Source organism: Chanodichthys erythropterus, chromosome 14 (assembly GCF_024489055.1).
Source record: "Chanodichthys erythropterus isolate Z2021 chromosome 14, ASM2448905v1, whole genome shotgun sequence".
Classification (NCBI taxonomy): domain Eukaryota; kingdom Metazoa; phylum Chordata; class Actinopteri; order Cypriniformes; family Xenocyprididae; genus Chanodichthys; species Chanodichthys erythropterus.
Window position 1 is genome coordinate 695,132 of NC_090234.1, and position 23,567 is coordinate 718,698.

General features: G+C 38.4%; 1 pseudogene; it reads right to left on the bottom strand.

Annotated features, from left to right (window-relative positions):
- Positions 1–23,567, bottom strand: part of LOC137035482 (disintegrin and metalloproteinase domain-containing protein 23-like) — a 71,260-nt pseudogene that overhangs the window by 35,846 nt on the left and 11,847 nt on the right.

Below are 23,567 nucleotides of genomic sequence, written 5' to 3' on the forward strand. Positions count from 1 at the left end.
GACTATGTTCTCAGTGTCAATTCTCAGCTAATCACCTATATGCCTCCCACAGTTGTGTAGAATATGGGCCACTAAGTCCTTGATAAGTGAGGCATTCTTGTCTGTTAGTTTTTTATACACTGAGTTATGCACACCATAATTAATGCTGCCTTTATCAGCCGAGTATGCAGAGATCCGAGTTCTAACCCCAGGTTTCTCTCCTCGAGCCTTGAAATGCCCTGGTTAAAATTGGCATCAGAGTTTTCGTTGCAATCGTCATGAAAGTCCTAAAATTTGTTCTGCACTCCTAGGTTAGGTGTGTAATATCTTAATGCTAATGGGCATAACGTGGTTGTTCCATGGTAACAGACCCAATTGAGAAAGGTGGAAGAGAATCTGGTCTCCACAACGGATTATTGTCAAACCTTCATGGACTCCATTCCCAATAATCCTTTGCCTGCTAAAAAATGCTGGGTTAAAAACAACCCAAGTTGGGTTGAAAATGGACAAACCCAGCGATTGGGTTGTTTTAAATGTTTGCCCAACCTGCTGGGTAGTTTTATTTAAACCAACTATTGTTTAAAAATTGCTATATGGCTAGCTTAAAATGAACCCAAAATAGTTGGGAAATTAAAAACCAGATGCAATTAGAGACAACAATAATAGACAAAAGGTGAATGTTTATTAATACGCTTTAATATTTTATTAATATAAATTTAATAGTTTAATACTTTATTAATATACATTTTTTAATAAGCAATTTAATAAATGTTTATTGTTTAATAATTATTCATTGAACATTAATAAATGTTCATTTCTAACATACTTTGGGTTCATTTTAATTAAGCAATACAGTAATTTTAAACAATAGTTGGGTTAAATAAAACTACCCAGCAGGTTGGGCAAACATTTAACCCTACCGCTGGGTTAAAACAACCCAATTGCTGGGTTTGTCCATTTTCAACCCAACTTGGGTTGTTTTTAACTCAGCATTTTTTAGAGTGTGGACTTATCAGCCATGATTACATACAGCTGTTACTCATTAGCCTCATTAGCTCTGTCTATACAAGCCAGGTCTACACAGTCACTCATCACTAGATCTTGAATGTGTTTGTTTTGTGTATCTGAGCACTTGCCTAGTTCCTCTGTTTTCATGTGTTTTTTTGTTTTTTTTGTTTGTTTGTTTGTATGTATTCATATGTATTCATGTTTTTTATTTTCTTCCTGGTTCTTTGGATTACTCTATTTGCCTGTGCCTTAGGTTGCTCTCCTGTGTATGACCCTTGTCTGTTTTTTGACTATGTTTTTGAATTATCCTCTAAATAAAGACTGCATTTAGATCCTCAATCTTTCGTGCTTGGAGCAGTACATTACAAACGGCTGCATTGCGCATATACCGTGTTTTCTTATTAACATTTTTTTATTATTGTGGAATTGTAATTTAAAGGACTATTAAAGAAAATTATGCAGAAATAATAATAATAATAATAACAGACAAAATTGAAATGCAAGACACTGTTTATGACTTGCAGGACGCTGGACAAAGCTCCCAATTCTGGGACTGGTGGTCACCCTAGTTGGCTAACATACTAAAACACATGTAAAGTATTTGATTATCATTTTAACTTTAGAGTTTTTTTTTTTATATTATTTGATAATTTAAGGTTAATATATTTTATATTCAACATCATTACAGTTGTTTAATTACAAATATACTTAAATACATGACATACAAATTTCAATAGAAATTCCAATTTAGTAAATATATTTAAGTTTACCATAAATGCTCGTCAGTACATTCAGCTCCACTTTAACTATATTTCACAGACAAATCCAAAGTTCTGTCATGAAACTCTAGATGGCGCAGGCTAATAGGTCCTTTAACTCAACCTGCTCGTAATCACATTATTATCTGTAAGGCACAGATGATTGATTGGTTCCTGCTGTATCAGTAGCCAATGAGCTTGCATGCTCAACTTTCAAAAACATGGGTAGCATTTTTTTAAGAAACCCTCCACCTTCCCCAGCTCCACCTGTATAGATCTGCTACAGGTTATTCATGTACGCTATATTGTACAGCAGCAGCATGTCTTACTTGATCACAGCAGTGTGTTGTGTATATATTGGCAGTAGCAACTCCCATACTTGCTCTGCAGAAACATCAATAAGCAGCAGTAGCAGCAATAACAGCAGAAATAATGTGCCAGATCTATTCCGCCAATACCAAACATATCAACAATGTCATATCCATTACCATGCCAAAAACTCTGAGAGTTGTCATGACAGAAATGCAATTAACATGAAATTGTTAAGTGTGAAAGTGTTTTATGCTGTAAAAAAATCCCTCTAATTCTATTTACATTTTTTATGAATAATTAAATTGGCTGCACTTTTTTTTTTTAAATCTTGCCTAACTGAATCTTGTATAACTTAAAAAAAAAAAAAAAAGTATTTTGATGAGTTATAGTGGAAAATGGAAAAACACATGTTGCCATGGCTTATTGATCATATTATTTTTCATAATTTTTCCTGTAATAAATACTCTTTTTAAGTACTGCTAAATTGTAGTTCTTCTTCACACAGGAAATCATGGGCCAAAGACACTCACATACTATTATATTCAAACAGCATTCAAACACACCATGTGGTGGTCAATGACGATCATCAGCTCTATGTATTTCATCTCCTCAAACAGGTTCCTTGGGATCTGGAAGAGAAAAAGGACAATACACTCATGGCTCATCACTTTCATACATTACAAACTCTCATAATGGGCTACTGTTACATTTATGGATAAAGGAATGTGCCTTGTTCTGGATCAAAGTTTTTGGATAGATCCCAATTTACATACTTCTGCAACGACATAATTTAATTTATGGACTTTTAACTCATTTAACTTAACTTCAAAAACTGACTACATTTTTGCATTCTGAAAGCTTGCATTTTTCTGGTCATGGGAAAGTAAACTTCAAATGTTTGGGGTTGGTAAGATTTTTTTTTATGTTTTTAAAAGGAGTCTCTTCTACTTTGATCAAAAATATAGTAAAAAAAACAAAAAAAAACAAACAGTAATGATGTTTTAATTTAAAATAGCTGTTTTTTATGACCTAGTTTAACTTTAAACAATTTTTACGATCATGCGTTTAAAAACTGCTCCAGTAGTTGCAGTGTGCATTTCTCTACAACTGAATAGTCGAGTCACCCGTTCTCCTCAGTAACAATGCCAAGGGTTGTGTGCAACATTAACCTAAAATATCCATGAATGGATGCATACTTCCAAAGTCCACAAATAAATCTTGTAGCCTCCCATCCAGGCCCCAGTGTAAAACTGTTTTTACTTTACTAATGTTTGAAATACATGAATACCATCTAGTATGGATATTATGCAAATTAGATGTAACCTTTGTGTACTAAAAGTGTCAGTACTAAGGCTGAGGCTGAGTCTATCTGTTTGGCATTATGGGATGTGTGTTGGTCTGTCAATGACAGTGTTCTGTTCTAGATCACTTTGTGGCATGAATCCAGGATCAGCTGCATCCCATTCAAACTCTTACAGCTCGCTTTTTCCTCCGTCGGAGCCAAGACAAATCCTCCTCCATGCCTGCACACACATACACACAAACATGTTTGTTTGCCAGCTCTAAGTTTGAGTCCTTCCCAAAACGACATTTTAATCTTCTAACAACAGTGCAATTGTTTTCAGTGACACAAAAAGCACAATCTCTCTTCTCCAAACAACATAGACTATGAAACAATCTGAACATTCAGTGCTCTCAGCAGAAAGTTATGTGGCATGAACTTAAAAAACCACCTGTTTAACACAAAATACAATTCTTCTCATTTGTTTCACTACATGTACGAGCCATTTGCAATATTGTGACATACAATTGTGACACATATTTGTGTTCATTCTAAGAACACGTACACATTTCTCATGTGTCTATTGTTATTAGCTAGCTCAGGACTGTCATTTTAATTCAATTACTATAATCTGCTATTAATTTGAATAACGCTTCAGTTGCTTGAAGTGGCTGGTGTGAATGACTTAGCCCACGTAAACCTGCCTGTAAGCATTCTTGAATTGAATGTGATGCTAATAATTTTAGCCCATGGTGGAGGAAGTGCTACTTAATATTCTCAACAAGGATTTACTAGCGTAATAGTAAATGTATCAGATTCAATTCCTACTTAAGTAAGAGTATAAAGTATCTGTAGCCGTAAAATGTAAGCACATATTGGGCCCTATCTTGCACCCAGCGCAATTGACTTTGTACACCGACGCATGTGTCATTCCTATTTTGCACCCGCGCAAAGCGCGCTTTTCCCTCCACAGAAGCACGTCGATAAACTAGTGAATGAACTTGCGCTCCCTGGGCGGTTCAGCGCAAAAAAGGAGGCGTGTTCCGGCGCAAACAATCCCTGGTGCTATTTTGCTGTTCCATTAAACAATTGCGCCACTGACCAGAAAAAACCTAGTCTAAAGTCAGTGGCGCGTTGTTCATTATGCTATTTTAAGGGCGCATGCTTGACCATAATGTATAGCGTGCACAACGCGCATACACTTTGCTCATGTAATCTACACAGATGCAACAGTTATTTTTGCAAATCATATGTTACACTAAAAAAATATTAACACATGAGATGACGGAAATCATTGTGGTGTGCCACGAAGATGTGAAAAATCCTGTTTAACCAACGCTATTTTGGGTGGGTTTCTCCCATCCCCATACAACACAACTTCTCTGTCTTTCACTGCTCTTACAAGAACATCAGTCTCCTCGGCTGTGAACCGCTCCTGGCGTGCACCTGGTAAATACGCCATAATAATAGCAATCCATAATGGAACTTGCGCACCTGCTTTTAAAGGGAATGCTGGATGACGCTCTGATTGGTTTATTTCACGTTACGCCCAAACCACACCTATGAATAATGAAGCTACTTCAGACCAACCCATTTTAGATTTGCGCCGGGCGCAAGAGCCATTTATCCCGCCAGGAAAATAGCAACAGCGCCGAGACCCGCCCACAAAGTTACTTGCGCTTCGCACTTTGACACTTGCGTTTCAGATCGTTAAAATAGGGCCCATTAAGTCAAAAGTAAAAGTATGAAGAGTTTAATGTACAGGATTTTTTAATCTTTTGACTCAAACCAGGTCTAACCACTAAGTGAGGTCTAAACCAGGAAAGATAAATTAAAAGATAAATTAATGACATTTACAATGCACATTATCCTTTATTATTAATAGCATGCGGTCCGATTTTTCCCGTTGCGTCTGTCGTTGCTATGCAACCATGCAGCTTTACAGGGGGTATGGCTTATCTAAATGAGATGTAAATGAGCCATATTGTCACTCCCAGCAGCTGAGAACAGGCGAGAACTGCACAAGCTTTAGGTCATTTTCTGCCCTTTGAGCTTTTTTGAGTGCCTACCTTCAAATGTCCACAACTTCTCCGAATATTATCAGATTTCCATGTGTTACACATCGTTGGAAAGTTACACTTTCAGAATCTGTGAATAACTCAAAATGCCACAGAACCGACTTGTGTCCCTACTTTCCGTGATTGGTCACATTTTTTGAGAGGCTTCCAAGGAGCATCCTTCCAAAGACAGCATCCGAGGTGCTAAAAATCTCAGTAAACAGTATCTCCAGAATGAGAATACTGAAAAAAGGCCACAGACTCTACTCTGTCCATGCTGTAACCTTCAGTATTGCCACCCATCCACAGGAAAGCATATATCCCTACCACAGAATATTATCAAGGAGGAAGGTAAACAAGAAAATGGGACACATTGTAATTTACCCCCAAAAAAACTCTCATAAACCAGGCTCTACACCCCAATGAAGTCACAGGCAAGCTTAGGCCCTACTTAAAGCTATGATAAATAATTGGAGAGAGCAACAATAAGAGATTGGGATGATTATGATAACTCTCTTTATCCTATATCCCTGCTTCAAAACCCAAAAATAGTTGGGGAGGGAGGTGAACCGAATAGAGAATACTTCTGTGGGTCGCCCACCATAATCTCATTTACCTTCCATCAAACATTAGGAGGTATCTGTCTAGACCAGGGGCTTTCAAACCTGTCCTAAAGGACCCCTAGCCCTGCACATTTTGTATGTCTCCTTTATCTGACACACCTACTTCAGGTCTTGCAGTCTCTATTAATGAGCTGATGAGTTGAATCAGGTGTGTTAGATGAGAGAGACATACAAAATGTGCAGGGCTGGGGGTTCCCCAGGACAGGTGTGATAACCCCTGTTCTAGGGGGAGGTGCGTAGCTCTACTTAAACTCCAAATTAAATAAGTGGAGAGGGTGGTAATAAGAGCATGGGAGCCACAGAGCTCTGGCATTTATCAAGCTTCATACTGATTGCAACTTATCCACAAGGAAGCGTACAATCTTACTTAAGATAATGACCGCAGGGGGGAATATAAAAGATACTTTGAAGGAATCCAAGCGGAGTGACGGACCCAGGCAGCAAAAGAGCGATGCCGAAGGCAAACTAATTCTGCTGTGCCGGTCCTCCTCTTTACAGACCCACGGAAAAAAACACTCCACTGGAAGCAGGTGAAGGGGGCAGGACATCCTTAGATATTTCAACCATCCTCCAACAGTGCCAACTGAAAGTATCTTTGCCAAATATAAGAATACGCCGGTGTGCATAACATAATCTAGCACTGCTTTCAGCACGCAGTATGAAATAGACGACAGAGTTTTGGTTCTTTCTTTTTTAAAAAGACCAATAACCTGCTCTATCTTTTTGCCTAATATTTAGAGACAGTTACTATACTACCACTAGTCAACAAGGGAGTGTAAATGTTTTCAAAACAACTACGAATTATGATGTAGGGTTTGAATAGCATGTTCCCTGCCCATCCTCAACTAATAACCTCTAGGCCGATATACTGAAGGGAAACCGATGAGAAATGGTCATTTTCCTATTCTTTTCCTCCCATCACTGTCCTACCTCTGAAGAGTCGCAATAACCTTTAGAAGTACTGGAGGGAGTTTAAAGAAAAAGAAAAGATTGCTTTTTTAACAGAGACAGCTTAAGATGGAGTGATAAAGCGGAGGGGTCGCACCAATCATCCACAAACAGTTTGCCAGATACCTACCTAGGTGTGTTGCACAAAACATAATCTATTTCATCATCACTGCCTAAAACCTCCAGTTGTGAATAAAGATGGCAACAAAAGGAACAAAAGGAGGTTGCATCATTTCACTGTGACCAACCTTTTTAAAACAGTTACCCCAGCAATGCTCACATTAAGCATTGCCTTGGACCAATCAGACAGCTGCCTCATGTCACCATGACACAGCACTTTACATCATCACTCCAGATTCTTAAGCGCTCAACTACGTCTTGTAGCCCAGCACAAGGGAGGAGGGTGATCTGTTGTTTTTTTTTTTTTTTTTTCCTGTCAGGGAACTAGTTATTTTACTTTTTAAAGTTTTAAATATGGATATTTTTCTTACACAAACACATTGCTTCACTTCAGAAGGCCTTTATTAACCCCCTCTTTTTTTAAACAAGGATTTTAGTAAGGATTTTAGTGGGTGAACTATTCTTTTAACTATTCTTTTATCAGGATGTCCTGACAGTTCATAGAGAGCTGTGTTGTATGTACCTTTTTCTCCTGTAGGTGGGGTTTGCTGAAGGATAGTCTTTCTGTGCAAGACATGTGGTCTCGCTGTTCCCTCCTAATGAAAAAAACACAGAGTATGAGCAGCCAAACCTCACTGAGTTCATCCAAAGTGAATTCAGCTGCACATCTCAAAGACATTTACATTTTCATCACGTTTCCCAAAGATACATTACCGTAATGTTGCATTATTAATCCAAAAAAAGCCTCATTACTCCAGTCTTCAGTGTCACGTGATCTTTCGGAAATCATTCTAATATGATGATTTGATACTCAAGAAACCGCTTTTATTTTTATCACAGTTGAAAATGGTTATGCTGCTTGATGAAGAGTGAAAAACACAATAAAATATGCAGGATTCTTTGATGAACAAAGTTTGAATAGCATTTATTTGAAATATATATCTTTTTGTAACATTATAAATGTCTTTACTGACATTTCTGATTAATTTAAAGCATCCTTGCTAAATAAAAGTATTAATTTCTTTCAGGAACATCACATCTAGCTTTATGAATTTACTATTTATTTATCATCACGTATTTTCTGGTAAAATTTGTCAGAATTTTACTATATCTGTGCAATTCACATAAACATAATAGAATTGGATAATATGCTTGAGTTGTATTGTACATAAATGTTGGTCTGTGGAGCTGATTAAGTGTATAAAAATGAAATTTAAAAAGAAAACTTACAATAGGGTGAGTTTGCTTAAGTGGCTCAATTGTGTACATTTGGACTCCATCATCAAACATGCCACTGGGAACCAGAGAGAGACAAACCATTAAGTTTATTCATTTATCTGCATTTATCCAAAGCAACTTTGAAATGAGGAAAACAGACACACAACAAACTACACTAAAATGAGTTTTGAACATAATTTGTAGCATAAACATTAGTGCCGTCAAAACGATGAATCATGATTAATCGCATCTAACAAAATTTTGTAAATATATAATATATAAAAAATTAAGGTCAGGAATTATTCGCATCTTTGGTAAATATCATCAATGGTTATCAAATGGCTAGGAAAACAAATCTGCATTGTTTATCCTTTTGAACTTTCATTCAAAAAATGAGCAAAAACTAAAAAAAGAACTTTTTGGCAGCAAACCCATCAGATGGGTTTGGTGCAAACAGGGATAAAAAGGGCCTATTTTTTGCCGGAGGTCCTGAACATCTTGTTCAGATATATAGCATCACGGAGTCTATCAAATAACAACAGATAAAAAAAATCAAAACCTGACCTCATCTCCTAGAAATCCTATAATGAGCTGTGGTTGGATCTTCCATCAGGACAATGATCCAAAACAAACATCAAAACCAACACAAAAATGTGTCACTGAGCACAAAATTAAGCTTCTGCCATGGCCATCCCAGTTCCCTGACCTGACCAACATGGAACTGGAATCTGAAGGATCTGGAGAGATTCTGCATGAAGGAATGATCTCTGATCTCTGGTCAGGTGTTCTCCAAACTCATCAGGCATTATAGGTGAAGAGCTGTTATCTTGGCGAAAGGAGGTTGCAAAAAGTTAATTAATTGTGGCCAACGTGTATTGGAGAAAAACATTTATTTCATTAAGAGATTTTTCCCACATTTACAATTCATTTACTTCAATGAAAACTTAGATTTTTGTGCATTTTTTAAATAAAAGATCAAAAGGATTAACATTGCAGATTTATTTTTAATATATATATTACACATACATCTTTAATTACACATACATCTTTAAGTTGATTAATAATAAAAAAAAAAAAACTTAAAAATTAGGAAAATATACGACACAACTGAATAAGTCAGTATACAGCGGAAAAAGCTTTAAGATGTTATTTAAGTGGATGGATTGACTCCAGTACTCACTGTAAACCGTTACAGGTGGACAGAGCGGCATGTGAGTTGTCAATCCCTCTGATCTGGCCGTGGTAGTAACAGTGCTCTCCACCCTGACAACACACAGATTTAGGGCCAGTTTACACCTGGTCACTTCATGTGTTTTCTCTGATTGGATAGCTATCCACTCATGAAAAGACCAGGTGTAAATGCCCTCCAAAACGCTTTCAAGATGGATTTAAATCCGATCACTCAGACCAATTCAAGAGGTGGTCTGAGACGCATTCCAGATGAAACTGGACAGGTGTAAATGCATCTGGTTGTTGAAGCCATTTATGTAAATTTTAGTCCTCCCAAATGGTTTAAAGGTGCCCTAGAATTAAAAATTTAATTTACCTCGGCATAGTTGAATAACAAGAGTTCAGTACATGGAAATGACATACAGTGAGTTTAAAAATCCATTGTTTCCTCATTCTTATATAAATCTCATTTGTTTAAAAGACCTCCGGAAAACAGGCGAATCTCAACTGTTACGTAACAGTCGGGATCATTAATATGTACGGCCCCAATATTTGCATATGCCAGCCCATGTTCAAGGCATTAGACAAGGGCAGCCAGTATTAACGTCTGGATCTGTGCACAGCTGAATCATCAGACTAGGTAAGCAAGCAAGAACAATAGTGAAAAATGGCAGATGGAGCAATAATAACTGACATGATCCATGATATCATGATATTTTTAGTGATATTTGTAAATTGTCTTTCTAAATGTTTCGTTAGCATGTTGTTAATGTACTGTTAAATGTGGTTAAAGTTACCATTGTTTATTACTGTATTCATGGAGACAAGAGAGCCGTCGCTATTTTCATTTTTAAACACTTGCAGTCTGTATAATTCATAAACACAACTTCATTCTTTATAAATCTCTCCAACAGTGTGTAATGTTAGCTTTAGCCACGGAGCACTATCAAACTCATTCAGAATCAAATGTAAACATCCAAATAAATACTTTACTCACACGAATCGATCCATGCATGCAGCATGCATGACGAACATCTTGTAAAGATCCATTTGAGGGTTATATTAGCTGTGTGAACTTTGTAAATGCACTGTATTATAGAGTCGCGAGCTCGATGGGCAGGGAGTGCGCGATTTAAAGGGGCCGCAGCCTGAATCGGCGCATAGTTATTGATGCCCCAAAATAGGCAGGTAAAAATTAATTTTAAAAAATCTATGGGGTATTTTGAGCTGAAACTTCACAGACACATTCAGGAGACACCTTAGACTTATATTACATCTTGTAAAAAACGTTCGATGGCACCTTTAAAAACATGTGAGTACTTATTATAGGCTACCGGCTCTGGTAGCCAAATACAGCTCTGTTCACACCGACAGTGACACGCAGAAACTCAGCGACATGTTCCCATTCGTTTCAATGGAGAGCTGGAGATTTACAGTGACAGTGAAGCCCAGTTCACACCACCAGTGATTTTGTCGCTGCATGTCGCCTGTGGCTTGCAGTCAGGTCCCACTATTGGTTACCTAACAACATTTGTGAATGAGTGTCACAGATGGTATTACATGTTGTAGACAGCGAATAAGTTCTCTAGCTGCTAAAAACAAACATTTCAGAGAGAAAAGTCTAAATATAAATGGAATAAGCACTTAAAATGGTTAATATTAAAGATGAAGGAGAAACAGCAAGTGCTATCTGGATTCACAAAACTATTTAATCTCAGAGTCAGCATGGCGAGTACCATCGACTGATGCAGGAGCTGTGGCTGGATGAGGTCAGGATAATTATAGAGAATTTTTTGATCACTAAAATTAACTTTTAAATCTTGCCGCAGACACTTCACTACAGGATGTAGCGATGGATCACGTGCACTCCATTGACTTTACTCTTCATTTGCATCAAGTTAACATCTCAACTTTGTTGTGTCACTGGAAACGCCTACATCCTGTCGCCAAAGGTCACTGTCGCCGGAAATTACCAGCTCTCCATTGAAATTAATAGTATCATGACGCTGTGTGTCGCTGACAGTGTGACTTGATGCAAATGAAGGGAGCGACAACCAATAGGACTGAAGTACGTGGAGTTATGTCTCTGTGTACATACGGTGATACTCACTGTGCTGACTGGTGCTTGCGCTTTCACTGCAGATAAATAGCTGCGATGGCAAACATTTCTCGTTCATCTTTAATATTGAGCTTTTTATGTATTGGTTCCATTTTTATTCAGCCCCTTTAAAATGTTTGTTTTAGCTGCAAGAAAACTGACTCGTTGTCTACAAAATGAATAACATCCTTGAATGCAATTCATAAACGTTACTAGCGACCTCAAAGTCACCAGTGGTGTGAACACAGATGTGGCCTGTCACAGAAAAGCAGCTCAGTATCTCTTCATCATATCGACACACAATCTGCCGCAAATGAAACTGAAAGCTTGGCATCACATCCTGAAGCTCAACACACAGTCATCTTCATTTACAATAGTGAGACAGTGCTGATGCTGCTCTCGCTCCATGTTGCTTTCTTTGACATGAACACTGTTAAATTTGCATATAGCGTGGGAAGTGAATTTGAATTAATTTTGCGGAGATATATTTAGGTTGCTAAGTGTAAATGGAGCACTAATTTAACAAATCAGATAGCTATCTGATCATGTAAACACTTATTAAGTGGCTCACATATGTGTTCAGTTTTGCCCATTATGTATTTGTTCCCAGTGACGTTTTAATTGACAGTTTTCCTGTACGGTGGGTATCTGGGTACAAATTAGGGCTGCAACGATTAATCGCGATTAATCGTTTGCAAAATAAAAGTCTGTGTTTACGTAATATATATGTGTGTGTTCTGTGTATAATAATTATGTATATATAAATACACACACATTCATGTATATATTTAAGAAAAATTTTATATTTATATATAAAATATTTATGTTTATATGTAATATAAAATATATATAAATATATATATATTTATGATACATGCATATATTTCTAAACTTTATACCTGTATGTGTGTGTATTTATATATGCATAATTATTATACACAGAACACACACATATATATTAAGTAAGTACAGACTTTTATTTTGCAAACGATTAATCGCGATTAATCGTTGCAGCCGTAGTACAAATGCATGAATGCAAATGTTTAACAGTCTGATGTTTGTATAGCTACTATAAAAGTGATTCTTCATGGAATGTCAGAGTGATTGATCTTCAGCTTCTCTCTGCTTTGCTACTGCGGAGTATCGTCTGCTGGTCATGTGACCTGACCTGCAGGTGAACAAGCCGTGCTGATTCAGCAGTGAAGTCTTGATTTAAATGATTTAGCACTCATCAGCATCCTCTCTCTCTCGCCCTCTGGTCATGCTCTTTTCTGTTACTCTACCCCTCTCTCATAATCTTTGTGTCATATCTGTCATTTTCCTGAAACATCTCATCTCTACCATCACACAACGCTGCAGGCGGTTGGATTATTACACTGTGTTACGTCCCTTTTTGTTCTACTTTTCTGTTTTCCTTTGTTGGGAAGTGTTTGTGTGTGTGTGTGTGTGTGTCTTCTTTCCAGGAAGAAGACTGATTGGTTTTTGCAATCTAATTGGTGCCACACCCTGCCTGGTCAGCTGACTCCTTGCTGCCTATAAAGTCTCCACCATCACTTCCTGGTTTAGCTTTTCTGTAGTCTGTGCAGAAACGGGAGGACCCATCTGACTTAGGGACCAACAAGCATGGTGAGCACCAGGGACTTGAACTAGGCACAGCTAAACTATGTTTAACAAGATAGTCTGTTTCTTGTTTCATTATCTCACGTTTGACAGGGTTAACATGATAAGCATTCTGTTTGATTGGATGATGATCAGCAACATCAATGTCATGCTTTAACACAGAAGTTACAGTAGGCACGTCAGAGAAAAGTGATGAAAAATTTCCGATTAACTGTATCAACTCACTTTGAGACGAGTCAGACAGATGGGAAAGTTTTGAACTTAAGGTTGCAATGGTTTCTGAATTCTGTAACCGGGCACCAGATATGGCAGAATTGCCCAAACAAAGACCATCCACACACGGAGAATCAACTGACGAAACAACTTCCACAGGAATTGCTACAGAGGAAGAAGTTTGTAGGGTAGATCTACAATTTTCAGAGTCTGAACGAGAAACGTATGCCTTTAACATGTTTATGTGGCAAACACGGGACTTTCGGTGCCTCTCTGGGGTTCGCACAACATAGTCTGTATCACTTAATTTCTCCTCTATTTCATATGGGCCTGCAAATTTTGCTTGCAGTGAGGAACCTGGCAAAGGCAGCAACAATGAACGTTCGACTGACTTTTTGTCATAATTAACTTTCATTTTCAACTGTGATGAGACTAGATTCTGACGAGCTAGCTTCCAAGCAGAATGCAACCTTTCACGAAATGTACTGGCATAATCTAGCACATTGGTGAGAGACTTAGAAGAATGGGTCTCAGCAAGAAGGTGCTCTTGGAGTAACTTTAATGGTCCACGAAGGGAGTGTCCGAAGACTGAATCCCAAGGACTCTTGCACTGTGTTACGAACTGCAAACAACAAAAGTGGTAACTGCTCATGCCAATCCTTCTGGTGCTCTACACAATTAGTACGAATCATAGACTTTAAGGTTTGGTGGAATCGTTCAATAACACCTTGAGATTGAGGATGGTAGGCACTAGACACAGTATGGGTGATGTTCAGCTTGTGCATTGCTTTATAAAATACACGTGAAGTGAAATTTGTTCCTTGGTCAGATTGAATAACCTTTGGTAGACCAAAAGTGGTGCAAAATTTCACGAGGGCTTTCACAATATTGGGGGACTTCAGAGACCGTAATGGAACGGCTTCAGGAAATCTGGTAGCAGAGCACATTAACGTCAACAAATACACATGTCCTGATTTAGTCTTGGGCAAAGGTCCCACACAATCTATCACAAGCTTTTCAAATGGTTCATTTACAACTGGAACTGGCTTTTAAGGTGCTGGAGACACAACCTGATTGGGCTTTCCTGCAATTTGACAAGAGTGACATGAACGACAATATTGTGACACAGAGGATTTCATTCCTGGCCAGAAGAAATGTTTTAAGAGATTGTGATAGGTCTTCCTGACACCTAGGTGTCCTGAAAGTTCATGGTCATGGGCTAACCTTAGTACATACTCACGGTTGGCCTGTGGAACAACCACTTGAAATACAGAACTCCAATCATGTTTTACTTGCTCAGGACTCCACTTCCGCATGAGTACACCATCATCTAGAAAATATGCAATAGCATGTTTAGGCAAATCAGACTTATCTTTCACAGAGGATCGGCATGTCAACAGTGTTTCATCGGCTTGTTGAACACTGATTAATTGTTGCTTACTGAAAGGAAAATCAAAGATAGGCTGAACAATCAAATCTGCAGAACAATCATTTTCAACTGCGGCCTTCGTGTCTGACACATCTGAACTCAAAAATGAGTTTGAAAGATCAATGTCATCGTCAAATTTACGGGCTTGTGCTCGAGTGACAACACATGACTGAAATACATTGGGAAATTCCTGTGCTAACACATCATCTTCAGAAGCACAGGGAACATCAGTAACCTCCGGCAGAGAATTAACCTTACTTCCAGCCAGATCATTTCCAAGAATAAGGGAAATCCCTTTTACTGGCAATTGAGAACGTACAGCGACCTTTACTACACCAGTTACAATTTTAGAATGCAAGTAAATGGTGTGTAAAGGAACCCTCACTATTCCCAACTCAATTCCTTGGACTAACACATCAGAGCCACAACTGGTCTGAGGAGAGAACATGAAATTGGGGGCTCGTCATTCATTTACTTGCTAAAATGAATGACTGCGAGGCACCCGTATCTCGCAGGATGCGCACTGGTTTGGGATCTGGGTCTAATTCAGAAAATGCCACTACACCCTCACACACAAACGGCTCAAAAGAGGGATCAATGGAGAGCAGAGAATCAGAAGAGTGAGCATGCACTAAAGCCACACTTTTATACGTGTTTTGAGCTTTCTTTTGGTTTTTCCGCTGTAGCACAGGACAGGCAGCAATCAAATGTCCCTTCTCATGACAATAAAAACAGTCCTTTGACATCATTGAAGAATCAGAACTACGATCATCGTTTGGAGAAGCGACCATTGTTTTAGGTCTATAACTGCGTTCTACAATAGTGTGACGTGACAAACGTGGGGACGGAAAAGCAACTTTGTGCGTGAGCACAAACTCATCAGCAAAGACGGCAGCCCCAGACAGTGATGAAGCTTTCTGTTCATTCAAATAAACTACTATCTTCTCCGAAATACAATTCTTGAACTCCTCAACTAAAACGAGCTCTTTCAGCTGATCAAATGTTGTGGTTTTACTAGCAGCACACCACTTTTCAAACAAATGTTTGACTGGGGTTTTTCTCATGCTTTCTAAATTTTTGTCGATAAGCCTCCGGAACAAGTTCATAAGCTCTTAACACGGCTGCTTTAACGGAATCATAATCCAAACTTTGTTCAGTTGTCAGCGCAGAACACACTTCTTGTGCCTTGCCAACGAGTTTGCATTGTAACAATAAAGGCACAATGTTTCTCGGCCACTTTAATGTGACTGCAATACGCTCAAAAACAGTGAAATACGTGTCCACTTCACTCTCTCTAAATGTGGGAACCAACGAAATTTGTCTACTAATATCGAAATCAATGTCAGGACTTACCGGCAACACAGGCAACGCTGCAGGGAGAGGAGAGGAGGCATTCACTGGAGTCCCCACTGGAGTACTTCCCCGTGACACGGGAGAAGGTGAACGCTGAGCTCGCCCAGTCTTTAGTTCAAGCTCCAGCTCTTTCAGCCGGATGTCTCGTTGTGTCTCAAGCTAAACTGCCCGGACATGCAAGAGCTGATTCTGGTATTGCTGTCGGCATAATTCCACTTCCAGTTCTTTCAACCGGATTGCCGACAACGGGTTTCTTGGCGAAGGATTAACGGGATGTATGCGAGCAACATCTTCAGATTTAAATTCTGCCTCCACAGCCTCCAAATCATCAGATGAAGATGTATTTGCAACACCCGTAACCACACTCGCACAAGCACCAGATAAGACATTTTGCTTCACAAGCTCTCTGTGCAGTGCCTCCTTAATCTCCCTTTTTAGCACATTACGAGGTACGGCTATATCATAAAAATCAGCGATCAACAACAAATCATCTTTACGACATCGTTCAAATTGCTCCTCGGTTGGTGCGATCGCAAACTTATCAAGTTAAAATTTTGATGTCATGCCAATATCTATATTTCCTCCCCTACTAAAAGAAAAACCCCAGGCAAACACTAACAAAAATACATGGGCAAAATAAATTTGGCTCACAGAATATTTAGCCAATGGACGAGCCCCCAATTTCATGTTACGCCCCGTCTAGGGGTAAGGGCACCACATGAAAGAGTACACGGACACTGCGAATTTGGGAAAAGAATGAACAGTATTTTAATGAGCACAAAGATTTAATCAGCACGATTTGGGGATACTTTAACTTCAGGAGCCGACAAGGCCAAAATAACAAACAGAATGCTTATCGTGTTAACCCTGTCAAACGTGAGATAATGAAACAAGAAACAGACTGTTAATCTTGTTAAACATAGTTTAGCTGTGCCTAGTTCAAGTCCCTTGTGCTCACCATGCTTGTTGGTCCCTAAGTCAGATGGGTCCTCCCGTAACACCTAATGATCCAGGATAACTCAATTGAGGAAACCAACTGCCTCAGTCCATTTAAGTTTAAAAACTGCGAAAACTGCATCAGCAAGAGCAGTTAGTATATTTAAACAAATCAAAGTAACCCATACGACTCCAGGGGGTTAATAAAGGCCTTTTGAATCAAAGCGATGCATTTTGTATGAGAAAAATATCCATATTTAATACTTTACATATTCAAATAACTACCTTTCAGCAGACGGCCGTACGCATACTGCGCAAGTCGGCTTGTGCCAAATGAGTAACCCGTGACGTGATGTATGACGCAGGATGTAGGAGTATCTAAGCTTAGACGCCTCTCGCCATTCAAACTTCTAATCCGTGACCAGTGTTTTGTTTTGCTCTCTCCTCTGCGCCTCCACGTTTGTCATTACGTCATTGCATTCGGGTCAAAGGTTGCTCTTCCGCCCAAATCAACTTGCTCAGTATGCGTACGGTCATCCACCGTAAGCTAGCTATTTGAATTTATAAAGTTTTAAATATGGATATTTTTCTTGCACAAATGCATCACTTCGCTTCAAAAACGTGGTCCCCCCATTCACAACCATTATAAACCATGAAGGACTAAGGATATTCTTCAAAATATCTCTGATTGTGTTCATCTGAAAGAAGATAGTCATATACAACTAGGATGGCTTGAGGGTGAGTAAATCATGGGATCATTTTCATTTTTGGGTGAACTAGAGCACTATTTGAGGGGACAGCCATTTGCAGTGGTGCCCGAAACCATAGTTGAAGTTATCGAGTGCACTCATTCAATCCCACAATGCACCTCAATAACAATGTACACTAAACAGCTTTATAAATTACCAGTATGTATTTTATCCACATATTTATTTTCTAGGGTGACCTGTAACATTCTGCCCAGGAACTACAGATGAAAAATAGCCTTCGGCTAATTCTGGTGCATTTACAGAAATGTTTTATTAATATGCAATGTCCCTGTTAACTAAAAAAAATATACATAATAATAATACCCATAATGCACTGTGACAGTCATCTTAGGTCGACATGTCGTCAATGTGACAATCTTTTCATTACTTACTGGAGCTGCCAATTTGCTAAGTTTCAAATGATTTTTAAACAGCAAGCACAAACTATGCAAACACAGTGTCTGAATTCACTCACTCATTTTCATACACTCCTTTAAGTGGACTAGTGGACTAATGTAGGGAATAGTGAATGAGGTATAGGAGAGCGAATTTGATTCTGTATTTAAACCCTCAGTAATATCCTGTCCTAGTGTTGTCCAAAATACCATCTTCGGTACCAAGTCGGTACTGAAATTTTAAAAATGTGATGATACCAGCATTTCCCCCTAGCATTTTGAGCACTGTTGAGCGGATTCTTAAACACCTCTGATTGGCCATTGTGTTCACACACTCAACAGATAGGTCTGTGATTGGCTACAATGATCAACGCTTCATAACGCAGTGGCTATTTACATCTGTAAACTCTTGCGCTACCAAGACAACTACTGATGCATTTGTATTACATTCCAAAAAGCTTAGTTATCAGACCCACAGTGGAAAAAGCAACCATATCCGTACCGACTGGGCCGGATCGGTGCCTTATGGTGGAAAGCAGCTATACAATTCAGAGTAAAGTGACAAACAATTAATTAAAAATGCTTAGAATATACCTTCCCAAGGACAGGCTTTCCTTCCTCATAGTGTATCTCCACATAATCCGAGGACAGCAGGTCACTGGAACACAAAAACACACACAAATGTGAACTGGCACGAACTTATGATCATCTGTTGATTCTGGATATCAGAGGACTCTGGTATTCTGGCTCAAGTTTACACACAGAGACTGTCTGTCTGTATGAAAGGAAAGTATCTGAACCCAAAACTGTTGGACCGGAGCCTATAATTCAGGCTAAATGTCATTGCACTCAGTTCAACATATGTGCAACACATGTTTTCTGCATATTTTCAGCATTTCTGTTACATACTCATACAAAGAAGAAGAAATTCAAGTGCTATTAGTATACTTATTTTAAACTACAAATAACAAAGTATATTTAGAGGATGGTCTTAACAAAAATGCTTGCCTTATACTGACAAGTGTACAGAAAAGTATATTTGGCCTATAATTGTACTTAATTTTTTGATCAAGATATACTTAAGAAAGGTTTCATTAAAGCACAGGCGAACTGCTGCATGCTCGAATTTCCTGCGTAAATCCACCATGTCGCTCTTATTATAAATCATTATTTCAAGCTTACTGTTGTGAATCGAGCTAAGATAATGAGATAGTTTTGAACACTGGCTGGTTATGTACTTGCTCAAAAATTGATTTTGGATCATTTTTTAACCAAAAAAAGTTACGGACTACAGCTTTAAGTATGCACAGTATACTTTTATTGTAGTTTATTTAACATTTTTGTATGTATTTAACTAGCAAATGTAGTACATTATGTAATACATAAATGTAACTGTAACGAAGCGGGAGTCATGGTAAGATCCAAATGCAAGCTTTATTAAGAATGTCGTACAGGCAGGGTCAATCAGGAGCAGACGAGAACAGCAAGGGACAGGCAGGATCGTAATCAGGATGCAGGCAATGGTCAGGACAGGCGGATATCATTCGCAGAACAGTATACAAGGCAAGGGTCAGGACAGGCAGCAACGGGTCAAAAAACAGGAACAGGCAAGATCAAACACAAGCAGACAGGATAGAAGGAACGCTCAGAATTGTCACAAGGAATCAAGACTTCGCAAACTGGTGGTGTGAGTGTGAGTCCTTTATAGTCCTGTTAATGTACTGCAGCTGGGTGTGGTGATTAGTGATAGTGATTGATGGAGTAAGTGCAGGTGATTGGCAGAGAGGATTATGGGTAATGTAGTCCGGGAACTGACAGGAACAGACGGTGATCATAACAGTAACTAACAAAGTCTACTCCAACTACAGTTAAAGGTTTATTATTAAGTTTATAGAGTAAAAATTATTATTTATTATTAAGTACAAATTAATAGCTAAATAAGTATGATAAGTACAGTTGCAGAATAAAAACTATTAAACTTGTAGTTTATAGAGAATATATATAGGCTAGATGTATACATTATAGATCGTAAATTAACAGTATATTTCAGAGTAGTTACAATACAGAAGAAAAAATTAGCTGTGTACCCAAAGTTTACTATTTCCCCAATTAGACATGACTTAGTCTTGGATGGCCAAAATAGCTGCCCGGAAGCTTTGCAAATATGGCCGCCGAGTGAACAGACTTGAAAGGGACTTTGGCCACACTCAGGATCACATACTATACCTGTCGGCCCTGTCATCGCACACCTGATGTGTTATATCAAAAGAGACAAATCTGACAGGTGTTTTCGGCTGTATTTGTGTAAAATGAAGGTAGGCAGTGTTAAGTGTGTGTGTGCATGAGGAGGTGACACTGATTGACCTTCAACATCCTTTGATCATCACAAGCCTGGACTTGAGTCAGCGAGGCACAACACACAATCATGCACTCTAGCTGACAAACTGCTAACTGTCTCATTCTTAGCTGACTGAGCTTCAAGAGAGGCCCATTTCTGCCAGAACAGCATTTTTCTGTAACCTTGTGGAAATCACTAACACACAGTCATGTTTCCTCATAAGCAAACAGGGCTGAGATCAGAATATTAGCCTATTTTTGGCATTAATGGGGGTTAGGCTGGTGTGCATGCGTATAATATCAGGACATCCTTCTCTCTCTGTGTACATGCATGGCCTTGATATAGCAATGCTATTGTCCCGGTGTGACCCAGTTTACCGTCATGAACTGATAAAGCAACACTACAATAACACAATCTCAGTGTATTCCAATGGCAAGACTTCTTTTATCAGTCACTTGTTATTTGCTATTATTATCACAACCTTTTTCACAATAACATTAACTACCATTAAATTAGTGTTTTGATTGTTGGCAAGATTTTAGAAAGGCTACATTACTTACAACCGCAGATAAACATCTACATACGGCCTAGGTGATCTTAGCTGCCAAGGGGAATTGTTAGATTTTCATGAATTATTACAAAGGAAAAGATTTATTTTCTCTGGAACAACATCTGGAATCGTGCTCAACCTGACCAGGAATGTGTTTTCAGATATAGGGCAGGGACCAGTTTGCTTCCTTGTTGACTTTAATGTCCCACAGCAGCACAGACAGGTTTGGTAAAAACCTGCTAGCGTGACCTGGGCCTTTTTAAAGCTAAGCTTAAAACTTATTTATTTAGACTGGCTTTTAATATCTAGCAGTTGTGGCATTTTTGTGTATTTTATGTATTTTCTTGTTGTTGGCTTGTAATTTTTGTTTTTATTGGAAAGCACTTTGGTTCACCTAGAGTGTTGTAAAGGGCTGTATAAATAAATAAATGTTAATGTTAATGTATGTGTAGGTTAAAGGTGGGTTAAGGGGGTAAGGGAAGATCAACATGTTAGCTTGAGAAAGCCAACCTACTAAAATGCTATTTAAAATTCTAGATGAAGGTTTCTGACTCTAACTCCTAGAGCTGTCAAGCTACATCTACCAAATTTGGGTAAGACCTCCATATCGGCCCAATCCCAAATTCCCATAGACTTTTTTATACAGTACAAACCCAGCAACATTTGGACGTTTAATGACCGTTGAAAAGAGTCCTTCCAACACGTCCCGTCATGGTTGAAAAATAGTTCCAAATTGAAATTTGAACAGACGTCTTAGATGGTATCTTATTAATTAATTAATTAAGTAAGTACACATATCTAAAAGTCAAAGTAATAATTACACTGCGTTCCAAATTATTATGCAAGAGACATATCAGTAAGATTTCAGTACAATAAACATTCAGATTTTTGTTTTTTAAAGAAAATGTTTGTTTGTTTATTTATCCATGTCTTTTTAGATAACTGGTATCAATCTCAGACAAAATAATTTGCCAGGTCTATGGAAACTTTACTTAGAGGTTGTTCCACATTATTAAGCAAGTCACAGTTCTCATGCAATATGAGGAGGAAGAAAGATCTTTCTGACGATGAAAAGCATGAAATGGTGCAATGTTGTGCTAAAAGGCATGAAAACAACTAATATTGTGTGAAACTGAATGGAGATTATCATATTATCATAAGATCTGTGAGTGATTTAGAGCACAGCAGAACTCGGTCAGATAAAGGCTTATTAATGAAAGTTCCTGTCAAAAAATGTATTGTATTAAAAGGGCAGCTATAAAAAAAGCCAGTGTTGAGCAGCAAACAGGTATTTGAAGCTGCTGGAGTCTCTGGAGTCTCAAGAAGCTCTCCATGCAGGCTGGCAGTTGTGCGTAAAGATGCATTTTAGACACCACTAACCAAACCTCACAAAGAGAAACATTTACAGTGGGTGTAGAAATACATTTTCAAACTGTTTTATTGCTGTGGTGTTTTTTTGCAGCATGGGATAGTGCATAGTGCATTGTACAATAGTTCATTGTATTTCAGAAGGCACTATCCTCCTTTTTATACCATAGCTGAAAATGGCCAGTTATGAACTCCACATATCTTGCAAAAGTTTTTAATACCCTCCATCTCACTTCCCAATATTCCAGCCCAAATCATCACCCGCCAGCTCCTTGCTGACGTCGCAGTCTTGTTGGAACGTGGTGGCCATTCACCAACCATCCAGAAATCCATCCATTTAGAACATCCATTGTAGTGCGGCATTAGTTGGTGACTAAAACTATTTAAAAATGAGTCTTCATGTATTTCAGAAACCCACTGTAAATGTTTCTCTTTGTGAGGTTTGGTTTGTGGTGTCTAAAATGCATCTTTACGCACAACTGCCAGCCTGCATGGAGAGCTTCTTGAGACTCCAGAGACACCAGCAGCTTCAAATACCTGTTTGCTGCTCAACACTGGCTTTTTTATAGCTGCCCTTTTAATACAATAATTTTTTTGACAGGAACTTTCCTCAATAAGCCTTCATCTGTCCGAGTTCTGCTGTGCTCTAAATCACTCACAAATCTTATGATAATATGATAATCTCCATTCAGTTTCACACAATATTAGTTGTTTTCGTGCCTTTTGCACAACATTGCACCATTTCATGCTTTTCATCTTCAGAAAGATCTTTCTTCCTCTCCATATTGCATGAGAACTGTGACTTGCTTAATAATGTGGAACAACCTCTAAGTAGGGTTTCCATAGATCTGGCTAATTATTTTGTCTGAGATTGATACCAGTTATATAGAGATACATGGATAAATAAACAAACAAACAATTTCTTAGAAAAACTAAAATCTGAATGAAATGTCACTGGCATAATAATTTGGAATGCAGTGTATACATGCAACCGCAGAGAATTGTAGACATGTACAAATGTATATGAAAGCATTTTTAGGAAA